This window comes from Kogia breviceps, chromosome 1 (assembly GCF_026419965.1).
Source record: "Kogia breviceps isolate mKogBre1 chromosome 1, mKogBre1 haplotype 1, whole genome shotgun sequence".
Lineage (NCBI taxonomy): Eukaryota > Metazoa > Chordata > Mammalia > Artiodactyla > Physeteridae > Kogia > Kogia breviceps.
This window is the reverse complement of record NC_081310.1, coordinates 72,730,574-72,743,094: the sequence shown is the minus strand read 5'-3', so window position 1 is coordinate 72,743,094 and position 12,521 is coordinate 72,730,574.

Below are 12,521 nucleotides of genomic sequence, written 5' to 3'. Positions count from 1 at the left end.
CCCCAGATATTAGAAGTGGAGAGGGAACGTGAAGGACCCATCCACTATACCTACCTTTGCTCTCTCTTCCTTCTCTCTCCTACCAATTCTTTCTTTTCCTTTGGAATGAATAGTTCATTGCACTTTCCCAGCCCCCAGTCGCAACATAAAATATAGCATTATAAAATTGCTTGGAAAATAGCAGAAAAATCTATCAATGAGCTGCTCCTCTAATGCTGTTAAGGCAGGGAAGAAAGGAGCTGTATTCTGTTAGGTCCTCAAATGGAGTTTATGCCACTGAGCCCCAGAACCCGAGAAATGTCCCATCTGGCTGTCCAAACAGATACAAACCACTTTACACACTGAGAGGATCATACCAAGGCTGTGTGTCTCAGGATCAACAGGACTGTTGTAATTTCAGTTGTTTTGCCTAGCGTCCCTCCAAGCCATTGAATTATCCCAGAAATTCAAATAATTATGAATCCAAACTGTGTCTTTCAGACCTCTCTCACCTGGAAGTAACACACACAACCATTGTCAAACCACAGTTCCCATTTTTGGAAAGACTGCTCCCATAACCAGACACCATTTCAGAGCGAGAAGCAGCATTTTGTCCAAGAAATGCCCCTTTCGATTGACATGTACACACTGCTATATTTAAAATAGATAACCAACAAGGGCCTACTGTATGGCACAGGGAACTCTGCTCAATACTCCGTAATAACATAAATGGGAAAAGAATTTGAAAAAGAATAGATTCATATATATATATATATATATATAAACTGAATCATTTGCTGTACACCTGAAACTAACACAACATTGTTAATCAACTATACTCCAATATAAAATAAAAAATTATTTTAAATGCCCCTTTGGCACTGACCAGGGTACTCCCAACCCAGCTAGGTTCTGACTCTCAGGGCAGCTCTCTGGGAGAATGTGGTTGCTTTTTCTAGGTAGGAGGAAATTTGCCCAAATGGAAAAAGGCCAGTATTCCAGGTCATTCCTGCGTCTCTTCTTCAGGCCCCTGCCTGTGCTGCCATGTCCCCCGCTCCTTCCTGGGATTCTCAGCTCCATGGCCACCAGAACTGTTGTATTTGACTGAAATGTGAAAAATTGTTTCTGTCCTTGTTTTGAGTAAGATATATGCCTAGAAAGGGGGAGGAAACTAAGAAACATTGTAAATATGACACGAACAAAGCTAGTTTCTTATCCTAACTTCTGAAGTCTAAGTCAACATTTAACATGACTGGATAATGTGGCAGCTTTGAGGGCACCAGCATTGGTTTCTTTTCTCATCTCTGTCTGGGTTAGCAAGAGGCAAAGCTAATTAGTTTCTAGACCAAAGGACAACTGGGGAGGCATTCCTCCCAGGCCTAGCAGGACCCTCAGTCCCTAACAGAATCTGCCCCAAGTGTCTCTGGTCTTCCTTCCCTAAGACCACCCTCCACCACTCTGGCCTTGAAATACAGCATACTTTGTACCGCAGTCACCCTGGTTCTTGACGTGGGCCTTAACCTGTTGATAGCAGGAAAGGAAACTAACGTTTCTAGTGCATTTGCTACATGCCAGGCACTATCCTACAGACATTATATACATCATGGAGAAAGGCACCAATTGAAAAATGTAGTTCCCTCCCTAGCCCTCAAATATTTCTTACCATGAGCTCAGAAATAATTCCCTAAGCATTAAAAAAAATTGTTAGAGGTGCCCATCTATGCCCTCACCAACCAGCATGTAATTCAAAGTATAAAGGGCACTAAACTATAAAACGAGAAAATGCATACACAAGTTAAAAAACACTTCCATCTAGTTTTCCTGATTGTAAATTTCTAGACGAGTTCGTTGAAACTTAACTCTGATCTCTGGCCCCCATTTGTGAATGGGTTGGTCAGGAGTGGGAGAGATGCCATAGGACAAGCTTATCAGCCCTGTGAATAGCCTGCTGCTGCCTGGGCTTCTAGTTACCCTATGATGACCCAATACAGCTTTTTTTGGTTCATCTCCTGAAGTTCTTGATAGCTTTGATCCCTAGAAAGCAAAACTTTGTGACTCATTTCTCCAAGTTTCTCATAATGCTTGAAACAAATTCTCTGGATGACCATTAATGCTGATTTTACCCCTATGGTGAAGGTATAAATCTTACTTTTATGTGTTTATAGCATAATCTAGTAGTCTCTCTATTGGGCATGAAGCCTTAATCATGGGTACCACATGCTCTCCATATCATATCAGTATCCATAATACCTAATGGGTACTATAGATATACTTCATATCTCAAATTTCCTTTTCTCTTCGCACTTTGAAAATATAATTCCATCATTTTTCTGGCTTCTTTTGTTACCTTGGAATATAAGCTATTTGTCTAATTTTCATTCCTCTTTAGGTAATCTGTCTTTTCTCTCTTACTGCCTATAAGATCTTTTGGGTCTTTGTTCTTTTACACTTTCACCATGAAATGTCTGGTAGCTTTCTTTTTATTTACACTACTTGAGATGCATTGAGCTTCCTGAATCTGAAGATTGGGATCTTTCATGAATACTAAAAAAATACTTTTTCTCTTCAGGTATTGACTCTCTCTCATTCTCTATTCTCTCTTTCTGGACCTCTGCTATGATATATAGTAAAATTTTGTTTTTTGTTTGTCTTACCCTGTTTTTTATATATATTTTTTAAATTTTTATTGAGGTATAATTGACATACAATATTATATTAGTTTCAGGTATACAACATAAAGGTTTGATATTTGTATGTATTGAGAAATTATTTCCACAACAAGTCTAATTAACATCCATCACTATACATAGTTATAGAATTATTGTTCTTGTCGTGAAAACTTTTTTCTTTTTTTTTCATTAAAGTATAGTTGATTTACCATGTTGTGTTAGTTCCTGGTGTACAGCAAAGTGATTCAGTTATATATATATATATATTTTTCAGATTATTTTCCATTATAGGTGAAAGAAATGGAATACAGTTCCCTGTGCTATACAGTAAATCCTTGTTGCTTATGTATTTTATGTATAGTAGTTTCTATCTATTAATCCCAAACTCCTAATTTATCTCTCCCCCCTCCATTTCCCCTTTGGTAACCATAAGTTTGTTTCCTATGTCTGTGACTCTATTTCTGTTTTGTATATAGTTCATTTGTATTACTTTTTAGATTCCAGATATAAGTGATATCATATAATATTTGTTTGATTTACTTCACTAAGTATAATATTCTCTAGGTCCATCGATTTTGCTGCAAATGGCACTATTTCATTCTTTTTTATGGCTGAATAATATTCTATTGTATGCCACGTCTTTTTAAGCTGACCATCTGTTGATGAGCACTTGTGTTGTGTTGTTTCTGTATCTTGGTAATTGTAAATAGTGCTGCTATGAACACTGGGATGTATGTATCTTTTCCAATTAGAGTTTTCATCTTTTCTGGATATATACCCAGGAGTGGGATTGCTGACTCCTACGGTAGCTCTACTTTTAGTTTTTTAAGGAATCTCCATACTTTTTTCCATAGTGGCTCCACCAATATACATTCCTACCAACAGTGTAGGAGGGTTCCCTTTTCTCCACACCCTCTCTAGCATTTATTACTTGTAGACTTCTTGATGATAGCCATTTTGACCGGTCTGAGGTGATACCTCATTGTGGTTTTGATTTACATTTCTCTAATAATTAGCAATGTTGAGCATCTTTTCATGTGCCTGTTAGCCATCTGTATGCTTTCTTTGGAGAAATGTCTATTTAGGTCTTCTGCCCATTTTATGATTGGGTTGTTTCTTTTTTCGATATTGAGTTGTATGGGCTGTTTGTATATTTTGGATATTAACCCCTTGTTGGTTGCATCATTTGCAAATATTTTCTCCTAGGTTGTCTTTTCATTTTGTTTATGGTTTCCTTTGCTGTGTAAAAGCTCTTGATTAAGTTGCATTTGTTAATTTTTGCTTTTATTTCTTTTGTCTTGGGAGACTGATCTAAGAAAATATTTCTATGATTTATATCCAAAAACGTTTTGCCTACATTCTCTTCTAGGAGTTTTATGGTGTCGTATCTTATATTTAGGTCTTTAAGCCATTTTGCGCTTAATTTTGTAGATGGTGTGAGGAAGTGTTCTAATTTCATTGATTTACATGTAGCTGTCCAGCTTTCCCTACACCACTTGTGGAAGAGATTGTCTTTTCTCCATTGTATATTCTTGCCTCTTGTGTCATAGTTTAATTATCCATGGATGTGTGGGTTTATTTCTGGGCTCTCTATTCTGTTCCATTAATCTATATGCCATTTTTTGTGCTTATACCACATTGTTTCAATTACTGTAGCTTTGTAGTATTGTCTGAAGTCTGGGACGGTTATGCCTCCAGCTTTGTTCTTTTTCTTCAGGATTGCTTTGGCAATTCTGGATCTTCTACAGTTCCATATAAATTTTAGGATTATTTGTTCTAGGTCTGTGAACAATCTCATGGGTATTTTGGTAGGGATTGCATTAAGTCTGTAGATTGCTTTGGATATTATAGCCATTTCAACAATATCAATTCTTCCAATCCAAGAGCGTGGGATACCTTTCCATTTCTTTGACTCATCTTCAATTTCCTTTATGAATGTTTTATAGTTTTCAAAATACAAGTCTTTCACCTCCTTGGTTAAGTTTATTCCTAGGGGTTTTTTTTGGATTTTTTTTTTTTTTTTTTCAAACTGGCTACTGCTGTGGGTTGGCTGCTGCTTTTTTTTTTTTTTTTTTTAAATTTATTTATTTTTGGCTGCATTGGGTCTTCGTTGCTGTGCGCAGGCTTTCTCTAGTTGCAGCGAGTGGGGGCTACTCTTTGTTGTGGTGCACGGGCTTCTCATTGTGGTGACTTCTCTTGTTGTGGAGCATGGGATCTAGGCGCACGGGCTTCAGTAGTTGCAGCACACGGGCTCAGTAGGTGTGACTCGCAGGCTCTAGAGTGCAGGCTTAGCAGTTGTGGCCCATGGGCTTAGCTGCTCCGCAGCATGTGGGATCTTCCTGGACCAGGGCTCAAACCCGTGTCCCCTGCACTGGCAGGCAAATTCTTAACCACTGCACCACCAGGGAAGCCCTTGGATATGATTTTAATCAGGATTGTTTTTAACGTTCTCTTTATGATATTTCATTATTAGTGTAAAAAATGCAACAAATTTCTGTATATTAATCTTCTCTCCTGCTACTTTGCTGAATTCGATTATTAGTTCTAATAGTTTTTGTGTGGATACTTTAGGGTTCTCTATATAGAGTATCATGGCATCTGCAAATAGTGACAGTTTTACCTCTTCCCTTCCAATTTGGATGACATTTATTTCTTTTCTTGTCTGATTGCTGTGGCTAGGACTTCCAGTACTATGTTGAATAGAAGTGGTGAGAGTGGACACCCTTGTCTTATTCCAGATTTTAGCAGGAAAGCTGTCAGTTTTTCACTGTTGAGTATTATTTTGGCTGTGGGTTTATAGTAAATGGCATTTTTAAAAAATTGGGGTATAGTTGTTTTACAATGTTGTGATAGTTTCTACTGTACAGCGAAGTGGAGTTCCCTGTGCTGTACAGAAGTTTCTCATTAGTTGCCTACTTTATACGTATTAGTTAGTGTATATATGTCAGTCCCAATCTCCCAATTCATCCCACCCCCCACTTCCCCCCTTGGTGTCCATACGTTTGTCCTCTACGTCTGTGTCTCTATTTCTGCCTTGCAAACAGGTTCATCTGTACCATTTTTCTAGATTCAATATATATGTGTTAATATACAATATTTGTTTTTCTCTTTCTAACTAACTTACTTCACTCTGTATGACAGTCTCTAGGTCCATCCACATCTCTACAAATGACCCAATTTCATTCCTTTTTATGACTGAGTAATATTCCATTGTATATATGTACCACATCTTCTTTATCCATTCGTCTGTCCATGGGCATTTAGATTGCTTCCATGACCTGGCTATGGTAAATAGTGCTGCAATGAACATTAGGGTCATGTGTTTTTTTGAGTTATGGTTTTCTCTGCATAGATGCCCAGTAGGGGGATTGCTGGCTCATATGATAATTCTATTTTTATTTTTTTAAGGAAACTCCATACTGTTCTCCATAGTGGCTGTATTAATTTACATTCCAACCAACAGTGTAAGAGGGTTCCCTTTTCTCCACATCCTCTCCAGCATTTACTGTTTGTAGATTTTTTGATGATGGCCATTCTGACCAGTGTGAGGTGATACCTCATTGTAGTTTTGATTTGCATTTCTCTAATAATTAGTGATGTTGACCATTTTTTCATGTGTTTGTTGACCATCTGTATGTCTTCTTTGGAGAAATGTCTATTTAGGTCTTCTGCCCGTTTCTTGATTGGGTTGTTTGTTTTCTTGATATTGAGCTACATGAGCTGTTTGTATTATTTGGAGGTTAATCCTTTACCCATTGATTCGTTTGCAATAATTTTCTCCCATTCTTAGGGTTATCTTTTTGTCTAGTTTATAGTTTCCTTTGCTGTGCAGAAGCTTTTAAGTTTCATTAGGTCCCATTTGTTTATTTTTGTTTTTATTTCCATTACTCTAGAAGGTGAGTCAAAAAAGATCTTTCTGTGATTTATGTCAGAGTGTTTTTCCTATGTTTTCCTCTAAGAGTTTTATAGTGTCCAGTCTTATATTTAGGTCTTTAATCCATTTCGAGTTTATTTTTGTGTATGGTGTTAGGGAGTGTTCTAATTTCATTCTTTTACATGTAGCTGTCCTGTTAGTTTTGGAAGTCCTAGCCACAGCAATCAGAGAAGAAAAAGAAATAAAAGGAATATAAATTGGAAAAGAAGTAAAACTATCACTGTTTACAGATGACATGATATTATACATAGAAAATCCTAAAGATGCCACCAGAAAACGACTAGAGCTAATCAATGAATTTGGTAAAGTTGCAAGATATAAAATTAATGCACAGAAATCTCTTGCACTCTTATACACTGACAATGAAAAATCAGAAAGAGAAATTAAGGAAACAATCTCATTTACCATTGCAACAAAATAAATAAAATACCTAAGAATAAGCCTACCTAAGGAGGTAAAAACCTTTACTCAGAAAAGTATAAAACACTGATGAAAGAAATCAAAGTTGACACAAACAGATGTAAATGGCTTTTATTATGTTGAGATATGTTCTCTCTGTACCCACTTTGGTGAGAGTTTTTACCTTGAATGAATGTTAAATTTTGTCAGATGCTTTTTCTACATCTATTCAGATGATCATATGGTTTTGGTCTTTCCTTTTGTTAATGTGGTATATCACATTGATTGATTTCCATATGTTGAACCATCCTTGTGACCCTGGGATGAATCCAACTTGATCATGGTGTATGATCCTATTTATGTCTTGTTGGATTCAATCTGCTAATATTTTGCTGAGAATTTTTGCATCTGTATTCATCAAAGGTATTGGCCTGTAATTTTATTTTATTTATTTATTTTTTGTAGTGTCTTTATCTGGTTTTGGTATCAGGGTTATGGTGGCTTCATAGAATGAACTTGGGAGTGTTCCCTCCTCTTCAGTATTTTGGAAGAGTTTGAGAAGAATTGGTTTAAGTTCTTCTTTGTATGTTTGGTAGAATTCCCCAGTGAAGCCATCCAGTCCTGGACTTATTTTTGTAAGGAGTTTTTCTTTTTCCTTTTTTAAAAAATACAGATTCTATTTCACTTCTAGTGGTCAGTCTGTTCAAATTATCTGTTTCTTCTTGCCTCAGTTTTGGCAGGCTGTATGTTTCTAGAAACTTGTCCATTTCTTCTAAGTTGTCTAATTTGTTGGCACACAACTGTTCATAATATTCTCTTATGATTTTTTGTATTTCTGCAGTATCAGTTTTTATTTCTTGTCTTTCATTTATTATTTTGTTTATTTGAGTCTTCTCTCTTTTCTTCTTGGTGAGCCTGGCTACAGATTTGTTGATTTTGTTTATCTTAAAAAAAATCTCTTGGTTTTATTGATCCTTTCTATTTTTTTAATCTCTATTTTATTTATTTCCTCTCTGATCATTATTTCCTTCTTCCTGCTAACTTTGGGTTTTGATTGTTCTTCTTCTAATTTTTTTAGGTGGTAGGTTAGATTGTTTGAGATTTTTCTTGTTTCTTGAGGAAGGCTTGTATATCACTATGAACTTCCTTAGAACTGCTTTTGCTGCATCCCATATGCTTTGTTACATTGTGTTTTCACTATCCTTTGTCTTGTGTTATTTTCAGACTTCTTTGATTTCATTATTGAGCCACTGCTTTTTTTAAAAATGTTTTTGGCTGTGTAGGGTCTTCATTGCTGCACACGGTCTTTCTCTAGTTGCGGCAAGTGGGGGCTACTCTTCATTGCAGTGCACAGGCTTCTCATTGCAGTGGCTTCTCTTGTTGCAGAGCATGGGCTCTAGGTGCGTAGACTTCAGTAGTTGTGGCTGGCAGCTCTAGAGCGCAGGCTCAGTAGTTGTGGCACATGGGCCCAGTTGCCCCACGGCATGTAGGATCCTCCCCGACCAGGGATCGAACCCATGTCCCCTGCACTGGCAGACAGATTCTTATTCAGTGTGCCACCAGGGAAGCCCTAGCCACTGGTTTTTTAGTAGTATGTTGTTCAGTCTCCAAGTATTCATTCTTTTCCTGTTTTTTTTTTTCCTGTGGTTAATATGTAATTTCATACTGTCATGGTCAGAAAAGTTGATTGAAATAATTTCTGTCCTCTTAAATTTGTTGAGCCTTGTTTTGTGACCTAGAATGTGGTCTATCCTAGAGAATGTTCCATGTGCACTTGAAAAGAATGTATATTCTGGGTCTTTTTTTGGATATAGTGTCCTGTAGATATCAATTAAGTTCAGCTGGTTTGTTTGTCATTTAGAAACTGTGCCTTATTGATTTTCTGTCTGGATTATCTGTCCATTAATGTCAGTGAGGTGTTAAAATCTCCTACAATTATTGTATTCCTGTCAATATCTCCCTTTATGTCTGTTAGTATTTGTTTTATGTGTTTAGGTGCTCCTCTCTTGGGTGCATATATGTTAATAAATGTAATATCCTCTTCTTGTATTGATCTCTTAACATTATATAATGTCCTTCATTGTCTTTCTTTATGGACTTCATTTTAAAGTCTATTTTGCCTTTTTTTTCCTCCTGTCCTATCTAGTTATATGAAGATCTTATGTGCAGCTTTGGTTGTATAGGAAATCTGCCAGTTTTCAGTTGGTTTTCTGTGAGAATTGTTCCACATGTAGAGTGTTTTTGACATGTTTGTGGGGGCAGGTGAGCTTCTCCTACTTTGCCATCTTGATCCCCCTCCTCTCCCTCTTTTATATTTTTGACCTGTTTCTCTATACTATACCATGTGTAATTCTTCAACTCTTATTTCTGATTGACTAATTCTCTCTTCCAGTTGTACCCAATCTATTACTTAACCTGTCCAGTGAGTTTTAAAAGTCAATTATTTATTTTTCATTTCTAGATATTCTGTCTAGTTCTTTTTCAAATTTTTCTGATCAGTTTTTTTAGTCTCTTGTTCCTTACTCAGGCTTTCCATTCCCTCTTTCATTTATTTTAACAAATTTGAAAATCTTAGTTTATACTCTGTATCTAATGGTTTCAATACTGAAAGTCTCTTCATGCCAAATCTGCTTGTTTCTACAAACTTTTATTCATGGTACTTATTTCTCTGTGTACTTAGTGTGGTTTTTTGTATTATTATGAGCTTGTATTTTGGGGAATTTCATTTGCTGAAATTTATTGAGCCCTGGGTTGAGACATTTTTTTTTCTTTTTTTTTTGAGGTGGGAAAACCATTTTTATTTTCTATGTTCTAAAATTTTTATTGAAATATAGTTGATTTACAATATTGTGTTAGTTTTAGGTGTACAGCAATGTTATTCAGTTGTAAATATAAAACTATGTACACACACACACACACAGATATATATAGATAGTCTTTTTTAGATTCTTTTCCATTATAGGTTACTGCAGGATATTATGTAGAGTTCCCTGTGCTATATAGTAGGTCGTTGTTGGTTATCTACTCCATATATGGTAGTGTGTATATTTTAATCCCAGACTCCTAATTTTTCCCTCCCACTGCTTTCCCCTCTGGTAACCATAAGTTTGTTTTCTATGTCTGAGTCTATTTCTGTTTTGTAAATAAGCTCATTCTTATTTTTTAGATTCCACATATAAGTGACATCATATGATATTTGTCTTTCCCTTTCTGACTTACTTCACTTAGTATGATAATCTCTATATCCATCCATGTTGCTGCAAATGGCATTATTTCATCCTTACTTATGGTCATTATTTCATTCTTATTTTATTGGGTATATATACTATATCTTCTTTATCCATTCATCTGTTGGAGAGTACATTTCTTCAGAGACTATTTCCTTTTATTTCTATTAAGCATTGGGACTTTACCAACTAGGAATGCTTTAAACTTAATTCTTGGTTTAGGATTCTTTGGGGCTGGATGTGTTGTGAATTCAGGCTTCAAACCTGCATGACGACTGGCTGGTACATACACACTCGCAGGGGAGTATTTTTTTCTCTTCACTCAGAACCAAGACCAAGTGAGGTTATTGTCCTTTGGGGAAGTAGGGATCCTAGCTTATGTGAGTCTCCAATTACAGTCCCTAGCTTATGTGGCCCCTTAGCTTTGTCTCTGTGTTCTGCATGGCTCTTAAGACAGAAGCTTTTGGTCACTGGGAAGCATAGATAGCCACTGTTCAGCACTCTCTTGTCTGGATTCACGTGTCTCCTTCATTTTTAGCCTCTGCACATTTCTCTTCTTTTTCTTGCCAGCAAAATGAAGTGTTCAAAAATATGTGTCTGGTTTTGCTTTGTTTGTTTTATTCAGCATTTATAAAGTTAGATTTTTTAAATTAGGAGTGTACTCTTTATTTCTCTTTGGTTTCTTAACACAAAAGACATGTGTTCTATAAATAAAAGGAATTAAGATTTTTCTGGGAAACAATAAATTGGGGGGAGGGGGAATCAGAATTCCAGGCAGTGCTCTGAATCTCTTCAGTGACAGTGCATGATCCTGAAGGCAGGTCAAGGAATAAAAAGCCAGACAGTCACATGTGGCTTTAGGGAGCTGCACACGTGGCCTAGTCCTTAGATCTTTCATGCTCTGTGGACCCTCCGTCTGCCCAAGGCCCGGACCACAGTGACTGAGGGGAGGAAGGGTTAGTGGAGGGAGACTGCATGGTGCTTCCCCATCAGACAGCCTCAGATCCAGCCCCTGCCTCTGCCTCCCACCCTGATGCCAGTGCCTGGCCCTCCTCCTCTCTCACGGGTTCTGGGGTTCACCTTCCTGCCCCACTCTCTTAACTCTGTTAAGGAAAGAGAAAGGAGAGCTTGCTCTGGGCTGCCCCTCCAGGAAAGACGCCAGAGGACAGACAGAGCTGAGCTGGGCTTTGAACGGGACCCTCTCTTGATAATCAGAGAGGAAGTGGAAGGATGTGCTAGGCAGAGGGCAACGGGGAGATCAGCCTGATGGAACACAGGGCTCCAGATGGGGAGAAGGGTTAGACAGACAGCATGGCCTTTTAGGATGGTCTTAAATTCTAGGCTCAGTTTGAACTTTACAGCAATGAGAAGTCATTTAAATTAGGGGATACTAAGAAGGGGTAAAAAATTAAAATTAACCTTTAGAATTTTAATATAATAGCTAATATCTACACGTTACTAAGCATGGTTTGTTTCTTTGGACCCTTACAAGAATCCTGTGGAGGTGGAAGTGTTTAATTTGGACACTGGTATAGGATGAATGGCAGCATCCTCAGTGATTCAAGCTCCCTGCTGCCATCGAGGTTCGTAAAAGTCTGAAGTGTGTTTGTTATTAAACACAATGGGATCGGTTATGCTGCTGAAGGAATCTTCTGGAAATGTTTTTTTCTCTGCGGTGAGAATAAGGAGGAACGGAAAATACAGGTATGATTAGGAAAAGGACTAGTAATCAACCTTGTATTGACTTTTGTCTCGCTCTGCTTGTGCACCCGCCTGATGAAATGCTAATGTGGGCTTCGTGGGCAATCAGGGGGACGGTTATAAATAGAGCCAGCTTAAGAATAAAATAGAATGGCTTCGCTGCAAACTCCAGCATTGTTTAGGGAAAGATGTCTAGTTATGAACATTCTGTATTTTTCCACCTGACACTCCCCCTTCCTGTTTTCCTTTCAGAGTTTCAGACAAAAGATAGCTCCTGAGAGAGAGGGACTCCTTCAATCTATGTAAACCTGGCCATGTTGTCCTTCCATAGGTTACAACTGTACAAAACATGAGCCTGGACATGGATTTGAACCCTGGGATTTTCAAAACTTTGGATTTATATAAAATAGAGTATAATAATGAAGGCCATGGACAGTGGAGTCTTAATTCCCCGGGCATGAGCCCTTGGATGAGTTCCTTAATACTAGGCCTCGGTTTCCCCACCTGTAAAACAAAGATAATAGTACCTACCTCATAGGGTTGTTGTGGGGATTAAATGAGATAAATGAGGTCATGCACTCAGTAAATATCAGCTATCATTGTTAACAAACG